General features: G+C 36.4%; 1 pseudogene; it reads right to left on the bottom strand.

Moving 5' to 3' along the window:
* Positions 1 to 3,008: 3,008 nt before the first annotated feature.
* LOC149221187 (heat shock 70 kDa protein 17 pseudogene) overlaps positions 3,009 to 24,951 on the bottom strand; it is a 37,261-nt pseudogene continuing 15,318 nt past the window's right edge.

Genomic DNA, 24,951 nt, shown 5'->3' with positions numbered 1-24,951 from the left:
AATTAGGTACAACACTAGCATGTTGCCTTCAAAAAGGAAGAAATTGCATTGCAATTGAAAAAGATCCAGTACAGTGCAATTTCATTCAGCAAAGAATTAATGCTCTTCAATTTCTTCCAGATGCAATGCAAGAAATTGGGTTGAAGAAAGGGGACTTTAGTGAATCACGTGTGGCAAAAAAGGCAAAGGAACCCCAACCACCATTACATGGAATGTTTGGAAAGACATACATTGGGAGTTTCGCAGACATCAAAGACCCATTAGAAGAGGAAAATGAGCAAAATGAAACATAAAATATTGTGGAAGAGGACAATGATGAAACTCTAGAGGACGAAGAGTTTGGATTACGTGACATTGTTGATTAAATTTAAGTTATGCTTGTAAATCAAGCTTTGCAATGTTTTGACTTTGACATTTTATGAGAAGAATAAACACTCAATTATGGTTGTTATACGTTCAATATTGGTAATATGTGATTTTTGCATTGATTTTTAAGTTAATCATTATTTTTTGAAAAAAAAAGTGATTTTTATTATTTTTTTGACATGAAATTCATAGAAAAAACTATTATTTAACCATTTTTAGTTAAAATTATTGTATAAAAATTGTGATTTTGACATGTCAATTCTAACAAAAAATTATCAAAACGTGTAGTTTTTTAGTTATATTTATGTTAAAAATGGTTATTTTTATGTCCATTGTTAAAAAATATTGTTTTTTAGAAACAATTATTTCATGTCGATTGAAAAATTAATTAAGGATGTATAAATATGTAGAATATCGAAAAGTCTAAATATCGACCTTCTAATTTAAAAATGCAAAACAGTAAAAACCTCACGAATTTTTTTTTTTAAATTATAATAAAAAACAAGGAAATGTGAAGAAAACGACCACTTCAAAAATTATCAAATTTACTAAATAATTATTTACATTTTATACATTAAAAAATTTAAAGCCAAAAAACAGGGCTTTTAAGAAAGGAGTGTGATGCAGAATGCTCACTTTTTAAAATCAGCATGAAAATCACTACCATTCTAAAATGTGATGTACATAAAAAAATCTAAAGTGCCAAAAACTATGCTCTAGAAAAAACATGTGCGTTCTGCATCACCCATTTTCAAAATCAGGTCACTTTTTAGCTATCTTTACGAAACGGGTAACAGTATCAGTTCCCGTTTCATAGTTTACATTGTTTAATATTTCTCAAATAAATAGTGAAATATTTGAAGGAGTTTATATCCCTCAAATGTTAATTTCATTTTTATACCAAAGTTTATCAGTATTTCCATCCATCTAGTAAGAACAAAGTTTCCAAGGCTTTCTATTGTAGCTTTGGATTCAATGAGTTTGTTTAGAAACTTAATCATGGGATGTGCTCTATCACTAAGCTAATGATTTTCATCAAGAATTTTCACTTTCTTTTCATCATAGCATCTCTAGATTGACTATAGATTATCCTCTACTTTGTTTATTTGTTGGCATGACTCTGCCAATGATTTTCTTAGCTCTGCAATTTTATTATTGGCCTCCATTACTTTTTCTTAAGCACAATTGTATATCCAACCTGAATTTTTTAAATGGGTAAATTCCTTGTTATTCAAATGTGAAACTTGTCTTTGCAGAGCAACATTTTTCTCCACGAAATCTTGCAATCGATCTTTCCATCGCTTTTCTTCCATCTTGATCTTGGCCACCTTATCCTCCCACTCTTTCTCTAATCTTGATTGCAGTGAAATATTCTTCTTCTCTATCAACTTAAGAAACTCATTGGCAACATGCATTTAGACATTCTAATTCTAGTTTCACAAGTTGCTTGAAGAACCATATTTCTCTTTTCCTGAAGAAACATTTCAAATTTGACTTGCAATAATTCTTCCTTTACATTTTATGATTTTTCCTTCTTATAAGAACTCATTTTTACTAATGTTTTTGTTAAATATTCCATGTCCTTCGACAATAGCAATTAAGCTTGTTCCTTAGCTACCTATCTTTTCTTTCCAACTTTGCATCAGGACCATTGTCATAGCCTTCAAGATGACATGTTTTAGCATGTATCTATCCTCCTTTTATTGTTTTAGTGTCAAACTAACAATGACATCATGCTCACGTCTTAAAGTGTGTTTATACCCATTTCAAGAAGGCATTTGTTAGTGTCTCTAATTACCAAGGCATGTCCATTGTGAATAAGATTTCTAAGTTGGAAAGAAAAGATTGCATCGAATTTTCTCTTATCATTATAAGTAATCCACTAAAATCCATTCAAATTCCCTTTGATAACCCAACGAACCATAATTTCTCTAATCCCTCGGCTCTGATACCAGGGTACTTTACCAATCCAACTCTTTTATCACTTCTTTTGATCATTCACTCATGCATGGTAAGGAATTGATACATCATTCAACAATGGGGCATTGAGCCTTATGTAATTGTAAAATGTGAATCAACCAACTGAACATAGCTTTAGGAATAGGTATTGAGTGAATGCAAAAAACCTAATTCTTAGGCATTCTGTCGTGCTAAACAAGGTGACGAGATTCAAATTCTTAGTCTACATAATGGTCAACATTATGTCGCCTTCTTGCTGCATTCATTTAAGGAAAAATCCCTCATGCAAGATGTGAGTGATAATATGGGTCTTAGGTGGTGTAACCGTCAATAATATTATTATAGTAGGTTGGCCCAAGAGGAATACAATATTATTGCCTACATTCAAGAGGATATTTGTTTACCTCAATAATTGCTTGTTGGTTATCAAGTCGTTTGACAACCATTTCAAATGTTTTTATTCCACGTATTCCCACAATATTCTGCTTGTATAATATTGTCAATAACTCTAGCTCGTAATTTCACGTATTCAACATCGTGTCCACCCAAACATGGCTTCTGTACAATTAGCAGATCCATGCAAAGTATGGCTTTTGTACAATTAATACAACTATGAAATTTATTTAACCAAACTTCTTAGGGATTCTTGCATTTTTTTTATTTCACAGTGCACCTTCTGAGATTTATGTGTTGAGTGCTCTCATATATATAGTATTGTAATGTGAGTTTCTCTTTGAATCGTGAATTATATTTTCAGGAGTTGTAGCGTTATTCTCAAATGAATCACCAACTAAGTTGCATTTTTCCTTTTTACTAGAGTTGGTTGGACTTGTACTTGATTCAGAGGATGCATTTGACAAAGTTGAGGTTGCATTTTTAAATGTTAAATTCTTGAATGGAACATCAACCCATTCTAAAATTTCTTTCACAGTCTCAACGCGATCAAATGATACCACACCACTTATGTTTAGGGAAAAGCATAAGTTTATCTTTATTGGTGCATAGATGTTTTTTGCTGCATAATTTCTGTAAGAATTTGATCCAGATTAGATCATTTTATTGTTTTTCATCCATATCGATGTGTTTTGAGTGAAAAAAGTGGAGGAATAAGTTCACGAGACGGTTTTTATCGGCGGGACCTAGTTTGGAAAAATGGGGTCTGAAACCTTCAGGGAGGGCTTTGAGACATCAAATGACATTTTTTGAGGTAAAATTTGTCTCCTTAGTGCCTCACCATTTCACGCCATTCTACACACAAATATATTTCCAACGGTGCAAGAAGTGCGTCAATCAGAGTTCGTATGAAAAAGTTATGCCACTTAGAAGTTGACATTCTTGTTTTCACACCTATAATTCAGGAGGATGCCGCATCAGCCCCCATTATTTTGGAAAATGAGCTAGCCATGTGATTACGATGTAAAATACTCTAGAAGTGTCTATATTTAAACTCTAGTTAAGAGTTGGTGTAGTCAAAATTAATCGCTAGTAGGCTATCGAGTTGTGTTATAACTAGGCCACTAGGAGGAAGAGGAATTCCATTCTTTCGAGAGAATTTTGTTCTATATCTAAGAAAAGATAGCCACGAGAGATAGGGGGTAGAGAAAACAGAGAGGTTTTGTGCACTGTAGAAACCCATAATCCACATGCATTACTTCTTTGTATCTACATACATATTTCTAGACAGAGAAGGAGAGTCAAGTGACCTCACCTTCCAGCCAGGTTGTCTCCTGAAAGGGTTTCCCAGAGAGAATATCTTGTGTCTTATGTGTGTGCATGATATTATTTTGTCATTCTTTGATTTTATACATAATTTCCGTTTGCATACATGCACTAATTACAGTTAAATCTACAAATCTAGAATTTTAATAAAACTGTGATACTATAAAATTTAAGCATTTTAATAAATTATTATCAGATATGTTGTATTGAACTATCCAGTGGAATATCCATGGTAGTTTACGGATCATTTGGTATTAGAGCTAAGTTTATTTGGGTATTTTGAGGATATTACAGGGATCTAGATTGGCGGGGCTGAAAATCATAAAACCCTAATCATGCACGACAAATCTGTAAACGAACCTCATGATCTTGTAGAGGTGAGGTATACGCGGCTAGAACAACAAGTCACAGATATCAACCACGATTTAAACCTCCCCATTTCAATCTTGAATAGAAAGTTTGGAATACTTGGAGAAGATGGGGGTTCAAATGCATAAGACAAATTAGAAAGATGATCAAAAGATCGGGGAGAAACGAAGAACTAGTCAAAGAAAGAGCCTGAAAAAGATCAATCTGGTTCGAGTGTTGTGAACCAATCACAATCCTTGTGTAAAATGGAAGAAAAAATTGATATCAATTTGTACCACGATGAAATCGATGCTTTGAAGCTGAACCATTAGTTGCAACAACTAGAAGTCTATTTCAACGTCCATCAGATTGAGGAAGGGCAAAAGATCTCATTCGCGTAACTGAAATTAGAGGGCCATGCAATGACTTGGTGGGAGAGGCACACGAAAACCCTGAGGTTGGAGGGAGAACCTCCAGTGATTAAGTGGGAGGATTTCAAAACCATCATTAAGTCATAGTTTTATTCCGTTGGGTATGTGGAGGACTAGTGGATCTGATGGCATTACTTCAGGAAAAAGTCGAGCCAAATCATGCAATAGTACACCATAAAATTCAAGAAGATGGATATAATGTTGGGTATATCTCCAAAGAACCCAGATGTACTCCTCAAGTATTTGAGGGGTCTTCACTGCCATCTGCGTGAGCAAGTGAAGTTATTCAAGCCCAAATTGGTGGATGAGGCTTGTGTATAGGCATAGTGCCTATAAAACATAGGCTTGAAGAGAGTGAAATCAAGTTGATCAAAGTAGAATGAGCAACAAGATGCTTCTAAGGAGGGGAAGAAGACAAAAAAAGGGGGAAAATATAAAAAGAAAATAGCCACAAAACACCAGTGCACATATCATAACAATCACTATAACCATTGCAACATTGATGGAAATATAGAGGAGAAGTGATGGAAGTTGCATCCAGAGCTAAACCTGAAGAACAAGAAGAAAGATAACAAGAAGAAGAATCTCATGGCCATGGATTAGAGCAACCAAGTTGAAAGAAACTCAGATGTGGATGAGAAGACCATATATATGAGAGTACAAAAGGATGTGAATTTGAGTATCCTTCAACAACAAGAAGAGAAAGAAATGACCAAACTCTTCCATATAAAGATACAAGTTAAGAAGACAAAGATTGATTCTCTATTTGACTCAGGATCGTAGGCGAATCCCATTATAGCAGAGTTGGTCAAGAAGTTGGGGCTGGAAGTTCGTGATCATTCAAAGCCATATCCATTGGGATGGGTAAATAAGGATGCAGAGTTGAAGGTAAAAAAATAGTCTAAAATTAGATTTTCTATTAGTGTTGATTTTATTGATGAAGTAGATCTAGATGTGGTTCCCCTAGATGTATGTGGACTGATGTTTTGGAGTCCATACATGTACATGCATGATGCAATATTCATGAAGAGGAACCCTAATACTGACTCATCTAGGATGGAGAATCATTCATCATTAATGCGCACAAAAGGCAATTCGAAAATTTCATTGGTAAGTGTTAACTAAGCCAAGAAATTCATCAGTTCCAACAAGAAGTATGTTTTATTACTGTTAGGAGAATTTTAGTTTGAAGAGGATTCAATAAGAGGCAAGGCATCCCTGGATGGGTGTACTAAGAAATAGAAACAACAATTGGAGGAGTTTTTACAGGCATACAAGGATGTGTTTTGAGAGCCTAAAGGGTTACCACCTAAGAGAGAAGTGGAGCATGAGATCCAACTATTTCCAGACTCCCCATTGCCAAATATTGGGTTGTACAGACAATTTGTTATAAAAGCAAGTGAGGTGAAGAAACAAGTGCAACAACTATTGAAACAAGGTGTCATTTGACCGAGTACATCACCGTGTGGGTCACCCATCATCATTGTGCCACATAAGGATTGGAATTAGCAGATGTGTATAGATTATAGGGTGCTAAACAAAATCACGCTCAAGAATATATACTCCCTACCTAGGATAGATAATTTTTTGGATCAACTGCATCAAGAAAAATACTTCACCAAGTTAGACTTGAAGTCTGGATACCACCAGGTTCGAGTCAAAGAAGAAGACACCTGGAAGACCGCCTTCAAAAATATTTGTATGAGTTGTTAGTCATGCCATTTGGTCTATGTAATGCACCAGTTATGTTTATGAGATTAATGAATGACGTATTGCACCCTTTTATAGATTCATTTGTTATTGTCTATTTGGATGATATATAGGTATATAGTGCTACCCGGGAGGAGCAAATTTCACATTTGATGCAAGTGCTGGAAACATTGAAGAAGCACTAGCTGCTAGCAAATCTCAAGAAGTACGAATTTGCATAGAAGTCTTTGCCATATCTGGGGTATGTGATCGGTGGAGGAGATCTAAAGATAGATCCTTCTAATATGGAGGTCGTCATGAAATTACCGATGCCTATTAATGTTTATGAGGTTAATAGATTCATTGGGGAAGCACAGTACATGAGGAAATTCATACGCTCCATGCCATAACAACAAGTGGCAAGAGTTTCCAGTGTGGAAAAGGTCAGTAGAGGGATTTCGAGGAGTTAAAGAAGAAGCTCAGTTAAGCACTAGTTCTGGCATAACCAAACTTTCAGCATCCCTTTGAAGTGGAGACCGATGCGAGTGGGTATGATATGGGAGTTGTCTTGATATAGGGAGGAAGGCATGTATGCTACCATTCTGAAGTATTTCATGGGGCAGTCCTTAACTACCCTACCTACGACAAGGAGGTCTATGTCATGGTGCAAGCTGTGAAGAAGTGGAAGCACTATCTGATGGGAAAGGAGAAAAATATCCACATAGATCACCAGCTGTTAAAGTACTTACAGGCCCAGAGTAAGCTACAAAAAACCAAACATTACAAGTGAATGGGGTTTTTACAACAGTTTCATTTGGTGATCAAGTATAAGAAGGGAAGCACAAAAAATTTGGCTAACATTCTTTCAAGGCCACCCACATAAAATATTACAACTTTGGGGACTCCTATGCACATGGATCCATTCACCCATGACACATACAAAGAGGCATATTCAGAGGATGAGGACTTCAAGAAAGTGTATCAATGGTTGCAGAGTCTGAGTCATGTGCACGATGCAAACAACATCATTGACTACCATCTCTAGGAAGGGTTACTCAACAGGCTAGATAAGCTATGTGTTCCTGAAGGTGAGCGATTGCAACTTATTAGATAGGCTCACACCTCTAAGGTTGTAGGGAATTTTGGTGTAGGGAAGATTGTGCCTAACTTGCAGAGGTTTGTGTATTGGCCCAATATGCAAGAGCAGGTAGCTAGGTTCATAAGAGGATGCATGATTTGTTGTACCAACAAGCCTATCAATAGGCAACAGGGTCTATAACATCGTTTACTTATACCTACTTTTCTTTGGGAAAGAATTTCCATGGACTTTGTGGAAGGGTTACCAAAAACCAGGAAGGGACATGACTACCTATTCATGGTAGTTGACAGGTTCAACAATATGTGTGTTTTGATGCCTTGTAAAAAGACCATGAGTGGGAAAGAAGCAACAAACTTGTTCTTTGGAAAGGTTTGGGTGTACTTAATTTGGGATACCAAGGAGCATAGTTTAAGATAGGGATACAATATTTCTTAATGCATTTTGGTCTACATTGTGGGAGAAGATGGACACAAAGTTGAAGAGATCTACAACGTTCCATCCATAGACAGATGGGCAGACAAAAGTTGTCAAGAGGACTTTGGTGCATCTTCTGAGAATTTACAACCAGAAGAGCCCAAAGACTTGGGATGAAAATCTGATATATATACAACATTCTTATAAGAGAGTAGTCCACACTTCTATATGAAAGTCCCCATTTGAAATTTTTTTTGGATATTTTCCACCTTCACCTTTGGATATTGCATATGGTCAGCAGGGAGGAGTGAGGGAAGATCTTACAGGAGATTCTTTTAGGGCTGAAAAATTTATAGAGAAGATTAGCAAAATCCATCTACAGGTACAAGAAACACTGCAAAAGTCGTAGGAGAAGTATAAGGCCATGCATGATCAAAACATAATAGAGAAGTCATTCAAGGTGGGAGACAAAGTATGATTACATTTGAACAAGGAGAGGTTGCAGGGGTCTGGTAAGAAAATCAAGGTTGTGAGGTATGGTTCCTTTGAGATATTAGAAAAGTTCGGTGATAATGCCTATCGAATCAGTTGAGAATTTGAGAATTTGAAACTATATGAGTCTTCCATGCTAGATCAGGAAGAGGAACAAGTCCTACCTTCTGTGGAGGATTTGGCACTAGATGCTCAGTCAAAGTGGATAGAAGATATTATTTTGCAAAAGAGATCCAGAACTACAAGATAGGGGCAACACAACCTTTGGCATATTCGGTTGAAGGGATAGATTCTAGGCAAAGCTAAATGGTACGCCAGAGAGAAGGTGGAGCAAAAAATTTCCTCACCTCATTCAATAGAAGATTTTAGGGACCAAAGGCCTCAAAAAATGGGGATATGTGATCCACATTGGATCATTATATTATTTTTCATCCATCTCAATGCATTTGGAGTGGAAAAAGTGGAGGAATCAACTCACAGGACCATTTTTACCAACAGGACCCAGTTTGGAAAAACGAGGTCTGAAACCTTCTAGGAGAATTTTGAGGCATCAAACGACGTTTTTTTCGAGATAAAACTTTTTTTCCTTAGTGGTTCACAAATTCAGTCTATTCTACACACAAATACCTTTCCAACGGCCAAGACGTGCGTCAATCAAAGTTCGTATGCAAAAGTTATGCCACTCAGAAGTTGACCTTCCTGTTTCCACACCTATAATTCGGGAGGATGTTGCGTCAGCCCCCATTATTTATGTAAAAGGGGCTAGCCACGTGATTATAATGTAAAATTTTGTAGAAGAGTCTATATTTTAACTCTAGTTGATAGTTGATGTAGTCAAAATTAACCACTAGTAGGTTATCGGGTTGTGTTATAACTAGGCCATTAGGAGGAAGATGCATTCCATTCTTTTGAGAGCATTTTGATCCATATTTGAGAAAAGATAGCCAAGAGAGATAGGAGGCAGAGCACACAAAGAGAATCTGTGCACTATAGTAGCCCATGGGCCACAAGCATTACTTCATTTTACTTATAGCCATATTTCTAGATAGAGAAAGAGAGTGAAGCGACCTCACCTCCCAGATGGGTTTTCTCCCAAAAGGGTTTCCCAGAGAGAATATCTTTTGTCTTATGTGTATGCGTGAGATTATTTTGTCATTCTATACTTTTATTCATAGTTTCCATTCACATGCATGCACTAATTATAGTTAAATCTACAAATCTAGAATTTTAATAAAACTGTAATAGTGTAAAATTTTAGTATTTCAATATATTATTATCAGATCTATGACAATTTTTCTAGTAGAATATGCATGGAATTTTATAGATCATTATTAGTTAATCCTGAAACATGATAAGTTGCAATTTTTCTAGTGGAAACCCTTGGTGGTAGTATGTTAGAAGGATCATATTGAAGTGAGACTTTAAAATCCTTATTATACTTACAAACTTGAATGCCTTGCTTGGAAGCTTCTTCATCAGTGAGATAAATACTTATTTATTACCTTCCTCATTATCAAGATCAATATTATTCAATTCCAGTACGATACCATATGTTGCACCATTAATAATTCCTAGCTTGCAGGTTAGCTTGATTCAATCACTCAAATTTGCAGCATCAAGTTTTGATTCGAGTACTATAGCTTCATTAGCATTAAGATTCTTATCTAAATCTTTTCTAGCAAGAAATTCTTGGAGCATAGTATACAATTTTGGCATCTGGGTTTCTCCACCTATCAATTCTACATCATAAAGGTCCTCTACCTTCAATCTATAATGCTTAAGAATTTCCTTTATAGGAAAAATCGCCTCCTCAAATAGACCCCCCAATGTTATTCAAATTTATGCCAAGTTATGCTACTCCTGAAATCACGATTCTCATAAATTGATTCAACTGATAGAGGGGTCTCAATATTAGCACTAAACATTTCCTTGGTGCACTTTATTTGTTTCTTCAACTTCAACATTTCCATAGGATATTTCCACACATCTATCCCATTCCCAACTTGCGTATTAAATTCATCTACAAAATGCTCAACGAGACACATTTCCATAGTTTGTCTTCCAAGATTTTCCTTCCATATTACATCTTTGACCTACAAAATATTTCTTGAATCTTCCATGTTTCTTCTTATTTTCATTCAAGTATCATAAATCAAAAATAAAAACCCCTTTTAAAACCTTCCCGCATTCTTCTATAGTTCATTCAAATTCATCAAAATATTAGCTTCACTTTCCTCTTCCTTCAGTACACAAGAATGAGAATTCTGTAACCCGCTTTCATTTGATTGTTTCAAGATATTATTCAATCCTCCCTAGTTATGGTTTTGTCTTCCCATGTTTCCTTTGGTCCCACATAAGAATATACATTGTGACCTTTTCTTCAAGATAGCTCATCCTCACACCATCAAAATTTTCCAACTAGCTTGAAACTGTTGATGTGAATTACTTTGCAGCATATTGACAATAATTACAACCTTTTCCCAAGCACTATATACAAGCCAATATTCAATAGAGTTTAGCTATAATTTCATTTGGAACTTGGATTCAATGGAATCCTTAGACCTTCTTTGATTTATTTTATTTTATTTTTTATTTTAATTTTAATTTTAATTTTTTTTTTTTTTTTTTTTTTGTAGGCTGGGGTGGGACTCTCCGATTTACATGTCCATTATGTACCCCTCTACGGGGGAAGGGTAGCCCAAGATTTGAACCCAAGATCTCCGGTTCGGTAAGACTTCATTTCCACGGCCCTTGCCGCTTGAGCTACCCCATGTGGACTTAATTTTAATTTTTTTTATTTTAATTTTAATTTTAATTTTATTTTTTTATTTTTTTTATTTTTTTAATTTTTTTATTTAATTTATTTAATTTAATTTAATTTTATTATTTAATTTTATTTTATTTTTATTTTATTATTTATTTTATTTTATTTATTTATTTTTTTATGTCATGTTGCATATGCTACTCCCAAACTGGAATTATTTAATATGATGAAGGAGTTCTTGCGAGATAGCTACAAATGGTGAAATTCCAATGCTAACAACATGCAAACAAAAAAAAGACTATAACTTAAACAATTATCTTCTGCACACCCATTGAGAACTTACTAGAGACCCTCGACTAAAGCATTTGATTTAAAAGGAGATCCAATTGCCAATTATGGTTGAAGGTGTTCCCTAGCCATTATGTTGACATTGCGATCAACACCCTCCAAAATTTTTCCTACACTTGAATTTTGGAGTCTAATGAGGATCTTGCAATATGTCATTCCATAATCCCTTCATGGTTGATTGATTTTTTGCAATATGTTTAAGTCTTCTTCTCAGGTTCTACTTGTCAAAATCACTTGCTCACACATGCACAATCCTGGTTGAACTCATGAGTGCACTTTCTTTATGCAAGCTTAAACAAGCATAGCACCATCCATCAAGACAATGCTTGTGCAATGTTCAACTCATGTCGATAGTTAGTGCACACTTTTGTTGAAAATCTCCCTCACCTTGGTTGCATTTGCACTTCTATTTTAATGAGTTTTCTTAAATGTCGTCTTTTACACACTTTCACTTCCACAAGTGTCATTGTCACATTTGTGAGTGTTGTTTTGACTTTCTTTCACTTTAATAAGTGGAATTTTCATTTTATCTTCGCTCTGGAATGTGTCACTATCAAGGTCATTCGCATTTTGCAAGCTTCATCTTCATGTTTTCCTCTTTCTCATTGCAAGCTACAAAGGCATTAGCCTTCTTACTAGGTGATGAGCACAACCTATTCATGAGCCTCATTGACGTATCTTTTACTCCCATACTTGTGCACTAAGTATTTTCTAAGGTCTCCTCCCTCTCTCAGTGCATTAGTACTTCCTAGGATAAGTGACCTAACCTTCTGTTTCCTCCCTCAGTGAAAAGTGCTTTCCACATGAACAAGCATCCACTATTGGAGAGAAATGCACCCTCCCAAGCGTAAGTGTACTTCAAAAACTCAGTGAAAGAGTGCACTTCAAAAGAAAAAGGACCATTTTAGCGCACTTTGAAAGAAAAATGACCTTCTCTCCCTTAAAAAGAACACTTCGAAACAATGAAGCACACTTCGAAACAATGAAGCACACTTCAAAACAATGAAGTGCACTTTAGAACAATGAAGCACACTTTAAAACAACAAGGTGCACTTTGGAACAATGAAGCACACTTCAGAACAACAAGGTGCACTTTGGAATAGAAAAGCACACTTTGGAAAAGAAAGGATCCTTTGTCTCTTAAAAAGTGCATGGCGTGTTCTTGAAGCTTGAAGCCTTCATCATTTCCTCTTCCCTTAGGGCGCATGGCACATTCTTGAAGCACAAATCCTTCATCCTTCCCTCTTCCCTTAGGGCGCATGGCATAGTCTTGAATCCTTAAGCCTTCATCCTTCCCTCTTCCCTTAAGGAGCATGAAGCAGCCTTGAAGCCTGAAGCCTTCATCCTTCCCACTTCCCCTATGCTCTCAGTGCCCAAGCCTTGCTTAGACCATTACTCATGAGCACATGGCACAATAGGGAAGGCTGAAGAAGGTCTCCTCTTAGCCCTTGACTAGTCAAACTGTGCTTTCAAGCCTCCCTCTCTTTTCTTTAGGGTGCATAACAAAGTCTTGAAGCATGAAGCCTTCCCACATTGTCCCTTCAGCTTCCCCACTATGTTGGACCAAGGATATCTCCTCTTCATAGTTCATGTCACAGTAAAAATGAATGGTGGAGCCTTCCTAAGCCATTGATGAGTTTGACTGCACCCTCCTAATCAAGTTTCCTTCTTTTAGCCCTCTCACTGGCCTATCATGAATTGATCATTCCATGAGATCGGTAGTGATAGAATACATGTTTTTAAGATTAATTTCACTTTTTCATGAATTATTTTCATTGGAAGGAGTACATTTCTATCATGAAAAGGTAATTCTCAAAGAAAATAGCAAGGATAAAACATAAAGAAACACCTACAAATGATACCACACCACTTATGTTTAGGGAAAAGCATAAGTTTATCTTTATTGGTGCATAGATGTTTTTTGCTGCATAATTTCTGTAAGAATTTGATCCAGATTAGATCATTTTATTGTTTTTCATCCATATCGATGTGTTTTGAGTGAAAAAAGTGGAGGAATAAGTTCACGAGACGGTTTTTATCGGCGGGACCTAGTTTGGAAAAATGGGGTCTGAAACCTTCAGGGAGGGCTTTGAGACATCAAATGACATTTTTTGAGGTAAAATTTGTCTCCTTAGTGCCTCACCATTTCACGCCATTCTACACACAAATATATTTCCAACGGTGCAAGAAGTGCGTCAATCAGAGTTCGTATGAAAAAGTTATGCCACTTAGAAGTTGACATTCTTGTTTTCACACCTATAATTCAGGAGGATGCCGCATCAGCCCCCATTATTTTGGAAAATGAGCTAGCCATGTGATTACGATGTAAAATACTCTAGAAGTGTCTATATTTAAACTCTAGTTAAGAGTTGGTGTAGTCAAAATTAATCGCTAGTAGGCTATCGAGTTGTGTTATAACTAGGCCACTAGGAGGAAGAGGAATTCCATTCTTTCGAGAGAATTTTGTTCTATATCTAAGAAAAGATAGCCACGAGAGATAGGGGGTAGAGAAAACAGAGAGGTTTTGTGCACTGTAGAAACCCATAATCCACATGCATTACTTCTTTGTATCTACATACATATTTCTAGACAGAGAAGGAGAGTCAAGTGACCTCACCTTCCAGCCAGGTTGTCTCCTGAAAGGGTTTCCCAGAGAGAATATCTTGTGTCTTATGTGTGTGCATGATATTATTTTGTCATTCTTTGATTTTATACATAATTTCCGTTTGCATACATGCACTAATTACAGTTAAATCTACAAATCTAGAATTTTAATAAAACTGTGATACTATAAAATTTAAGCATTTTAATAAATTATTATCAGATATGTTGTATTGAACTATCCAGTGGAATATCCATGGTAGTTTACGGATCATTTGGTATTAGAGCTAAGTTTATTTGGGTATTTTGAGGATATTACAGGGATCTAGATTGGCGGGGCTGAAAATCATAAAACCCTAATCATGCACGACAAATCTGTAAACGAACCTCATGATCTTGTAGAGGTGAGGTATACGCGGCTAGAACAACAAGTCACAGATATCAACCACGATTTAAACCTCCCCATTTCAATCTTGAATAGAAAGTTTGGAATACTTGGAGAAGATGGGGGTTCAAATGCATAAGACAAATTAGAAAGATGATCAAAAGATCGGGGAGAAACGAAGAACTAGTCAAAGAAAGAGCCTGAAAAAGATCAATCTGGTTCGAGTGTTGTGAACCAATCACAATCCTTGTGTAAAATGGAAGAAAAAATTGATATCAATTTGTACCACGATGAAATCGATGCTTTGAAGCTGAACCATTAGTTGCAACAACTAGAAGTCTATTTCAACGTCCATCAGATTGAGGAAGGGCAAAAGATCTCATTCGCGTAACTGAAATTAGAGGGCCATGCAATGACTTGGTGGGAGAGGCACACGAAAACCCTGAGGTTGGAGGGAGAACCTCCAGTGATTAAGTGGGAGGATTTCAAAACCATCATTAAGTCATAGTTTTATTCCGTTGGGTATGTGGAGGACTAGTGGATCTGATGGCATTACTTCAGGAAAAAGTCGAGCCAAATCATGCAATAGTACACCATAAAATTCAAGAAGATGGATATAATGTTGGGTATATCTCCAAAGAACCCAGATGTACTCCTCAAGTATTTGAGGGGTCTTCACTGCCATCTGCGTGAGCAAGTGAAGTTATTCAAGCCCAAATTGGTGGATGAGGCTTGTGTATAGGCATAGTGCCTATAAAACATAGGCTTGAAGAGAGTGAAATCAAGTTGATCAAAGTAGAATGAGCAACAAGATGCTTCTAAGGAGGGGAAGAAGACAAAAAAAGGGGGAAAATATAAAAAGAAAATAGCCACAAAACACCAGTGCACATATCATAACAATCACTATAACCATTGCAACATTGATGGAAATATAGAGGAGAAGTGATGGAAGTTGCATCCAGAGCTAAACCTGAAGAACAAGAAGAAAGATAACAAGAAGAAGAATCTCATGGCCATGGATTAGAGCAACCAAGTTGAAAGAAACTCAGATGTGGATGAGAAGACCATATATATGAGAGTACAAAAGGATGTGAATTTGAGTATCCTTCAACAACAAGAAGAGAAAGAAATGACCAAACTCTTCCATATAAAGATACAAGTTAAGAAGACAAAGATTGATTCTCTATTTGACTCAGGATCGTAGGCGAATCCCATTATAGCAGAGTTGGTCAAGAAGTTGGGGCTGGAAGTTCGTGATCATTCAAAGCCATATCCATTGGGATGGGTAAATAAGGATGCAGAGTTGAAGGTAAAAAAATAGTCTAAAATTAGATTTTCTATTAGTGTTGATTTTATTGATGAAGTAGATCTAGATGTGGTTCCCCTAGATGTATGTGGACTGATGTTTTGGAGTCCATACATGTACATGCATGATGCAATATTCATGAAGAGGAACCCTAATACTGACTCATCTAGGATGGAGAATCATTCATCATTAATGCGCACAAAAGGCAATTCGAAAATTTCATTGGTAAGTGTTAACTAAGCCAAGAAATTCATCAGTTCCAACAAGAAGTATGTTTTATTACTGTTAGGAGAATTTTAGTTTGAAGAGGATTCAATAAGAGGCAAGGCATCCCTGGATGGGTGTACTAAGAAATAGAAACAACAATTGGAGGAGTTTTTACAGGCATACAAGGATGTGTTTTGAGAGCCTAAAGGGTTACCACCTAAGAGAGAAGTGGAGCATGAGATCCAACTATTTCCAGACTCCCCATTGCCAAATATTGGGTTGTACAGACAATTTGTTATAAAAGCAAGTGAGGTGAAGAAACAAGTGCAACAACTATTGAAACAAGGTGTCATTTGACCGAGTACATCACCGTGTGGGTCACCCATCATCATTGTGCCACATAAGGATTGGAATTAGCAGATGTGTATAGATTATAGGGTGCTAAACAAAATCACGCTCAAGAATATATACTCCCTACCTAGGATAGATAATTTTTTGGATCAACTGCATCAAGAAAAATACTTCACCAAGTTAGACTTGAAGTCTGGATACCACCAGGTTCGAGTCAAAGAAGAAGACACCTGGAAGACCGCCTTCAAAAATATTTGTATGAGTTGTTAGTCATGCCATTTGGTCTATGTAATGCACCAGTTATGTTTATGAGATTAATGAATGACGTATTGCACCCTTTTATAGATTCATTTGTTATTGTCTATTTGGATGATATATAGGTATATAGTGCTACCCGGGAGGAGCAAATTTCACATTTGATGCAAGTGCTGGAAACATTGAAGAAGCACTAGCTGCTAGCAAATCTCAAGAAGTACGAATTTGCATAGAAGTCTTTGCCATATCTGGGGTATGTGATCGGTGGAGGAGATCTAAAGATAGATCCTTCTAATATGGAGGTCGTCATGAAATTACCGATGCCTATTAATGTTTATGAGGTTAATAGATTCATTGGGGAAGCACAGTACATGAGGAAATTCATACGCTCCATGCCATAACAACAAGTGGCAAGAGTTTCCAGTGGGGAAAAGGTCAGTAGAGGGATTTCGAGGAGTTAAAGAAGAAGATCAGTCAAGCACTAGTTCTGGCATAACCAAACTTTCAGCATCCCTTTGAAGTGGAGACAGATGCGAGTGGGTATGCTATGGGAGTTGTCTTGATGTAGGGAGGAAGGCATGTATGCTACCATTCTGAAGTATTTCATGGGGCAGTCCTTAACTACCCTACCTACGACAAGGAGCTCTATGTCATGGTGCAAGCTGTGAAGAAGTGGAAGCACTATCTGATGGGAAAGGAGACAAATATCCACATAGATCACCAGCTGTTACAGTACTTGCAGGCCCAGAGTAAGCTACAAAAAACCAAACATTACAAGTGAATGGGGTTTTTACAACAGTTTCATTTGGTGATCAAGTATAAGAAGGGAAGCACAAAAAATTTGGCTAACATTCTTTCAAGGCCACCCACATAAAATATTACAACTTTGGGGACTCTTATGCACATGGATCCATTCACCCATGACACATACAAAGAGGCATATTCAGAGGATGAGGACTTCAAGAAAGTGTATCAATGGTTGCAGAGTCTGAGTCATGTGCACGATGCAAACAACATCATTGACTACCATCTCTAGGAAGGGTTACTCAACAGGCTAGATAAGCTATGTGTTCCTGAAGGTGAGCGATTGCAACTTATTAGATAGGCTCACACCTCTAAGGTTGTAGGGAATTTTGGTGTAGGGAAGATTGTGCCTAACTTGCAGAGGTTTGTGTATTGGCCCAATATGCAAGAGCAGGTAGCTAGGTTCATAAGAGGATGCATGATTTGTTGTACCAACAAGCCTATCAATAGGCAACAGGGTCTATAACATCGTTTACTTATACCTACTTTTCTTTGGGAAAGAATTTCCATGGACTTTGTGGAAGGGTTACCAAAAACCAGGAAGGGACATGACTACCTATTCATGGTAGTTGACAGGTTCAACAATATGTGTGTTTTGATGCCTTGTAAAAAGACCATGAGTGGGAAAGAAGCAACAAACTTGTTCTTTGGAAAGGTTTGGGTGTACTTAATTTGGGATACCAAGGAGCATAGTTTAAGATAGGGATACAATATTTCTTAATGCATTTTGGTCTACATTGTGGGAGAAGATGGACACAAAGTTGAAGAGATCTACAACGTTCCATCCATAGACAGATGGGCAGACAAAAGTTGTCAAGAGGACTTTGGTGCATCTTCTGAGAATTTACAACCAGAAGAGCCCAAAGACTTGGGATGAAAATCTGATATATATACAACATTCTTATAAGAGAGTAGTCCACACTTCTATATGAAAGTCCCCATTTGAAATTTTTTTTGGATATTTTCCACCTTCACCTTTGGATATTGCATATGGTCAGCAGGGAGGAGTGAGGGAAGATCTTACAGGAGATTCTTTTAGGGCTGAAAAATTTATAGAGAAGATTAGCAAAATCCATCTACAGGTACAAGAAACACTGCAAAAGTCGTAGGAGAAGTATAAGGCCATGCATGATCAAAACATAATAGAGAAGTCATTCAAGGTGGGAGACAAAGTATGATTACATTTGAACAAGGAGAGGTTGCAGGGGTCTGGTAAGAAAATCAAGGTTGTGAGGTATGGTTCCTTTGAGATATTAGAAAAGTTCGGTGATAATGCCTATCGAATCAGTTGAGAATTTGAGAATTTGAAACTATATGAGTCTTCCATGCTAGATCAGGAAGAGGAACAAGTCCTACCTTCTGTGGAGGATTTGGCACTAGATGCTCAGTCAAAGTGGATAGAAGATATTATTTTGCAAAAGAGATCCAGAACTACAAGATAGGGGCAACACAACCTTTGGCATATTCGGTTGAAGGGATAGATTCTAGGCAAAGCTAAATGGTACGCCAGAGAGAAGGTGGAGCAAAAAATTTCCTCACCTCATTCAATAGAAGATTTTAGGGACCAAAGGCCTCAAAAAATGGGGATATGTGATCCACATTGGATCATTATATTATTTTTCATCCATCTCAATGCATTTGGAGTGGAAAAAGTGGAGGAATCAACTCACAGGACCATTTTTACCAACAGGACCCAGTTTGGAAAAACGAGGTCTGAAACCTTCTAGGAGAATTTTGAGGCATCAAACGACGTTTTTTTCGAGATAAAACTTTTTTTCCTTAGTGGTTCACAAATTCAGTCTATTCTACACACAAATACCTTTCCAACGGCCAAGACGTGCGTCAATCAAAGTTCGTATGCAAAAGTTATGCCACTCAGAAGTTGACCTTCCTGTTTCCACACCTATAATTCGGGAGGATGTTGCGTCAGCCCCCATTATTTATGTAAAAGGGGCTAGCCACGTGATTATAATGTAAAATTTTGTAGAAGAGTCTATATTTTAACTCTAGTTGATAGTTGATGTAGTCAAAATTAACCACTAGTAGGTTATCGGGTTGTGTTATAACTAGGCCATTAGGAGGAAGATGCATTCCATTCTTTTGAGAGCATTTTGATCCATATTTGAGAAAAGATAGCCAAGAGAGATAGGAGGCAGAGCACACAAAGAGAATCTGTGCACTATAGTAGCCCATGGGCCACAAGCATTACTTCATTTTACTTATAGCCATATTTCTAGATAGAGAAAGAGAGTGAAGCGACCTCACCTCCCAGATGGGTTTTCTCCCAAAAGGGTTTCCCAGAGAGAATATCTTTTGTCTTATGTGTATGCGTGAGATTATTTTGTCATTCTATACTTTTATTCATAGTTTCCATTCACATGCATGCACTAATTATAGTTAAATCTACAAATCTAGAATTTTAATAAAACTGTAATAGTGTAAAATTTTAGTATTTCAATATATTATTATCAGATCTATGACAATTTTTCTAGTAGAATATGCATGGAATTTTATAGATCATTATTAGTTAATCCTGAAACATGATAAGTTGCAATTTTTCTAGTGGAAACCCTTGGTGGTAGTATGTTAGAAGGATCATATTGAAGTGAGACTTTAAAATCCTTATTATACTTACAAACTTGAATGCCTTGCTTGGAAGCTTCTTCATCAGTGAGATAAATACTTATTTATTACCTTCCTCATTATCAAGATCAATATTATTCAATTCCAGTACGATACCATATGTTGCACCATTAATAATTCCTAGCTTGCAGGTTAGCTTGATTCAATCACTCAAATTTGCAGCATCAAGTTTTGATTCGAGTACTATAGCTTCATTAGCATTAAGATTCTTATCTAAATCTTTTCTAGCAAGAAATTCTTGGAGCATAGTATACAATTTTGGCATCTGGGTTTCTCCACCTATCAATTCTACATCATAAAGGTCCTCTACCTTCAATCTATAATGCTTAAGAATTTCCTTTATAGGAAAAATCGCCTCCTCAAATAGACCCCCCAATGTTATTCAAATTTATGCCAAGTTATGCTACTCCTGAAATCACGATTCTCATAAATTGATTCAACTGATAGAGGGGTCTCAATATTAGCACTAAACATTTCCTTGGTGCACTTTATTTGTTTCTTCAACTTCAACATTTCCATAGGATATTTCCACACATCTATCCCATTCCCAACTTGCGTATTAAATTCATCTACAAAATGCTCAACGAGACACATTTCCATAGTTTGTCTTCCAAGATTTTCCTTCCATATTACATCTTTGACCTACAAAATATTTCTTGAATCTTCCATGTTTCTTCTTATTTTCATTCAAGTATCATAAATCAAAAATAAAAACCCCTTTTAAAACCTTCCCGCATTCTTCTATAGTTCATTCAAATTCATCAAAATATTAGCTTCACTTTCCTCTTCCTTCAGTACACAAGAATGAGAATTCTGTAACCCGCTTTCATTTGATTGTTTCAAGATATTATTCAATCCTCCCTAGTTATGGTTTTGTCTTCCCATGTTTCCTTTGGTCCCACATAAGAATATACATTGTGACCTTTTCTTCAAGATAGCTCATCCTCACACCATCAAAATTTTCCAACTAGCTTGAAACTGTTGATGTGAATTACTTTGCAGCATATTGACAATAATTACAACCTTTTCCCAAGCACTATATACAAGCCAATATTCAATAGAGTTTAGCTATAATTTCATTTGGAACTTGGATTCAATGGAATCCTTAGACCTTCTTTGATTTATTTTATTTTATTTTTTATTTTAATTTTTTTTTTTTTTTTTTTTTTTTTTTTTTTTGTAGGCTGGGGTGGGACTCTCCGATTTACATGTCCATTATGTACCCCTCTACGGGGGAAGGGTAGCCCAAGATTTGAACCCAAGATCTCCGGTTCGGTAAGACTTCATTTCCACGGCCCTTGCCGCTTGAGCTACCCCATGTGGACTTAATTTTAATTTTTTTTATTTTAATTTTAATTTTAATTTTATTTTTTTATTTTTTTTATTTTTTTAATTTTTTTATTTAATTTATTTAATTTAATTTAATTTTATTATTTATTTTTATTTTATTTTTATTTTATTATTTATTTTATTTTATTTATTTATTTTTTTATGTCATGTTGCATATGCTACTCCCAAACTGGAATTATTTAATATGATGAAGGAGTTCTTGCGAGATAGCTACAAATGGTGAAATTCCAATGCTAACAACATGCAAACAAAAAAAAGACTATAACTTAAACAATTATCTTCTGCACACCCATTGAGAACTTACTAGAGACCCTCGACTAAAGCATTTGATTTAAAAGGAGATCCAATTGCCAATTATGGTTGAAGGTGTTCCCTAGCCATTATGTTGACATTGCGATCAACACCCTCCAAAATTTTTCCTACACTTGAATTTTGGAGCCTACTGAGGATCTTACAATATGTCATTCCATAATCCCTTCATGGTTGATTGATTTTTTGCAATATGTTTAAGTCTTCTTCTCAGGTTCTACTTGTCAAAATCACTTGCTCACACATGCACAATCCTGGTTGAACTCATGAGTGCACTTTCCTTATGCAAGCTTAAACAAGCATAGCACCATCCATCAAGACAATGCTTGTGCAATATTCAAATCATGTCGATAGTTAGTGCACACTTTTGTTGAAAATCTCCCTCACCTTGGTTGCATTTGCACTTCTATTTTAATGAGTTTTCTTAAATGTCGTCTTTTACACACTTTCACTTCCACAAGTGTCATTGTCACATTTGTGAGTGTTGTTTTGACTTTCTTTCACTTTAATAAGTGGAATTTTCATTTTATCTTCGCTCTGGAATGTGTCACTATCAAGGTCATTCGCATTTTGCAAGCTTCATCTTCATGTTTTCCTCTTTCTCAGTGCAAGTTACAAAGGCATTAGCCTTCTTACTAGGTGATGAGCACAACCTATTCATGAGCCTCATTGACGTATCTTTTCCTCCCATACTTGTGCACTAAGTATTTTCTAAGGTCTCCTCCCTCTCTCAGTGCATTAGTACTTCCTAGGATAAGTGACCTAACCTTTTGTTTCCTCCCTCAGTGAAAAGTGCATTCCAAATGAACAAGCATCCATTATTGGAGAGAAATGCACCCTCCCAAGCGTAAGTGTACTTCAAAAACTCAGTGAAAGAGTGCACTTCAAAAGAAAAAGGACCATTTTAGCGCACTTTGAAAGAAAAATGACCTTCTCTCCCTTAAAAAGAACACTTCGAAACAATGAAGCACACTTCGAAACAATGAAGCACACTTCAAAACAATGAAGTGCACTTTAGAACAATGAAGCACACTTTAAAACAACAAGGTGCACTTTGGAACAATGAAGCACACTTCAGAACAACAAGGTGCACTTTGGAATAGAAAAGCACACTTTGGAAAAGAAAGGATCCTTTGTCTCTTAAAAAGTGCATGGCGTGTTCTTGAAGCTTGAAGCCTTCATCATTTCCTCTTCCCTTAGGGCGCATGGCACATTCTTGAAGCACAAATCCTTCATCCTTCCCTCTTCCCTTAGGGCGCATGGCATAGTCTTGAATCCTTAAGCCTTCATCCTTCCCTCTTCCCTTAAGGAGCATGAAGCAGCCTTGAAGCCTGAAGCCTTCATCCTTCCCACTTCCCCTATGCTCTCAGTGCCCAAGCCTTGCTTAGACCATTACTCATGAGCACATGGCACAATAGGGAAGGCTGAAGAAGGTCTCCTCTTAGCCCTTGACTAGTCAAACTGTGCTTTCAAGCCTCCCTCTCTTTTCTTTAGGGTGCATAACAAAGTCTTGAAGCATGAAGCCTTCCCACATTGTCCCTTCAGCTTCCCCACTATGTTGGACCAAGGATATCTCCTCTTCATAGTTCATGTCACAGTAAAAATGAATGGTGGAGCCTTCCTAAGCCATTGATGAGTTTGACTGCACCCTCCTAATCAAGTTTCCTTCTTTTAGCCCTCTCACTGGCCTATCATGAATTGATCATTCCATGAGATAGGTAGTGATAGAATACATGTTTTTAAGATTAATTTCACTTTTTCATGAATTATTTTCATTGGAAGGAGTACATTTCTATCATGAAAAGGTAATTCTCAAAGAAAATAGCAAGGATAAAACATAAAGAAACACCTACAGAGAAGAAGAACAAAAGAGAGTTATAATGCAAACATGATCATGGACCAAGATAGAAAGAATACATTGCATGATGACTTAGAAGATTCCAAATCTCATCCAAGACCCTTTGGAGGGTGAATATAAGCAACAAAGTGGATCCTTCATGAAGATGAAGCATAGATCAAATCTACCATCAAGAATTCAATATGAAGCAGCAAGGAAGATAGCTTGGAATTTCCACTTCATCGTGAAGTCCATGTCATCATTGTCAAGTTGTAACTTGTACAAGTGCCATCATTATAGTCAATGTGTGTCCATGTGTCATGCCACGACCCACATCATCTTGTGGAATGTAATGATGTATTCTAAATAAAAGGAAAAAATGTAATGTGTGGAAGTCCAAGAGTCATATATGGAATATGAAGAGCCACATAGTCATATATGGATAAAAGAGTTGTATAGAAGTCCAAAATTCATATAGAGAAGTCCAAAAGTCATTTAGAAGTTCAAGATTCTTTTAGAAGCCCAAAGGACATATTAGAAGTCTAAGATTCATGAGGGTAATTCAAGAGTCAATAGGAGATGAAAGGTAATTCCTCTTGTTACAAAATCAACCTCATAACTCAAGCAAAGGGCTTATGGAGGCTTAAGCTTTGGAGAGCTAGACTTGGATTCTCTTAGCTCAACATAGGAGAGAGTACCTATTCTTGGGAGAAGAAAGAAGTGACTTAATGTTCCACTGTTGGAACTAGTGCTTCATCATTGTAACGGTGTACTTGGATCTTTCACCTAATTGAAATTCAATGAGCCAACACATGTCATGCATATACCACAAATGCTTTAAGACTATTCTTGGGATGTTTACGGTATATGTTATATTCATATATACTGGAGAAGTTGAACTAATTCGATGGATTTTATACTCATGTTGTTAAATGTGTGTTTCTTTCGCTTTAACAATTTTTATGCGAAATATTTTGCTAATGAATATTTCCATTCTCTCGTGCGTCTCTTTTAAGTTAGTACTATTACTTCCTTCTAGAGACTCACTCTCATCTCCTACTCGTGAAGGTATCCTTTTACACATTGCAATCAGTGTTCCACAATGCCAACTTACTTGCTTGTTCAAGGTATATGTATATAATATTTTATGTTATCCGTTGAAACCAAGTCGAACCTTTGTGTTATGGTGGTCAAGTCGATACTCAGGATGGGGCTTCTACTCCAAATTGTGTGTGAATAAATTATGATGTAGATTTGCAACTACTCATGAATTT

This window comes from Pinus tabuliformis, chromosome Q, assembly GCF_031772625.1.
Source record: "Pinus tabuliformis cultivar Carrire ecotype Pingquan chromosome Q, CPIR1, whole genome shotgun sequence".
In the NCBI taxonomy this organism is placed as follows: Eukaryota; Viridiplantae; Streptophyta; class Pinopsida; order Pinales; family Pinaceae; genus Pinus; species Pinus tabuliformis.
This window is presented reverse-complemented; position numbering and strand designations above follow the sequence as displayed.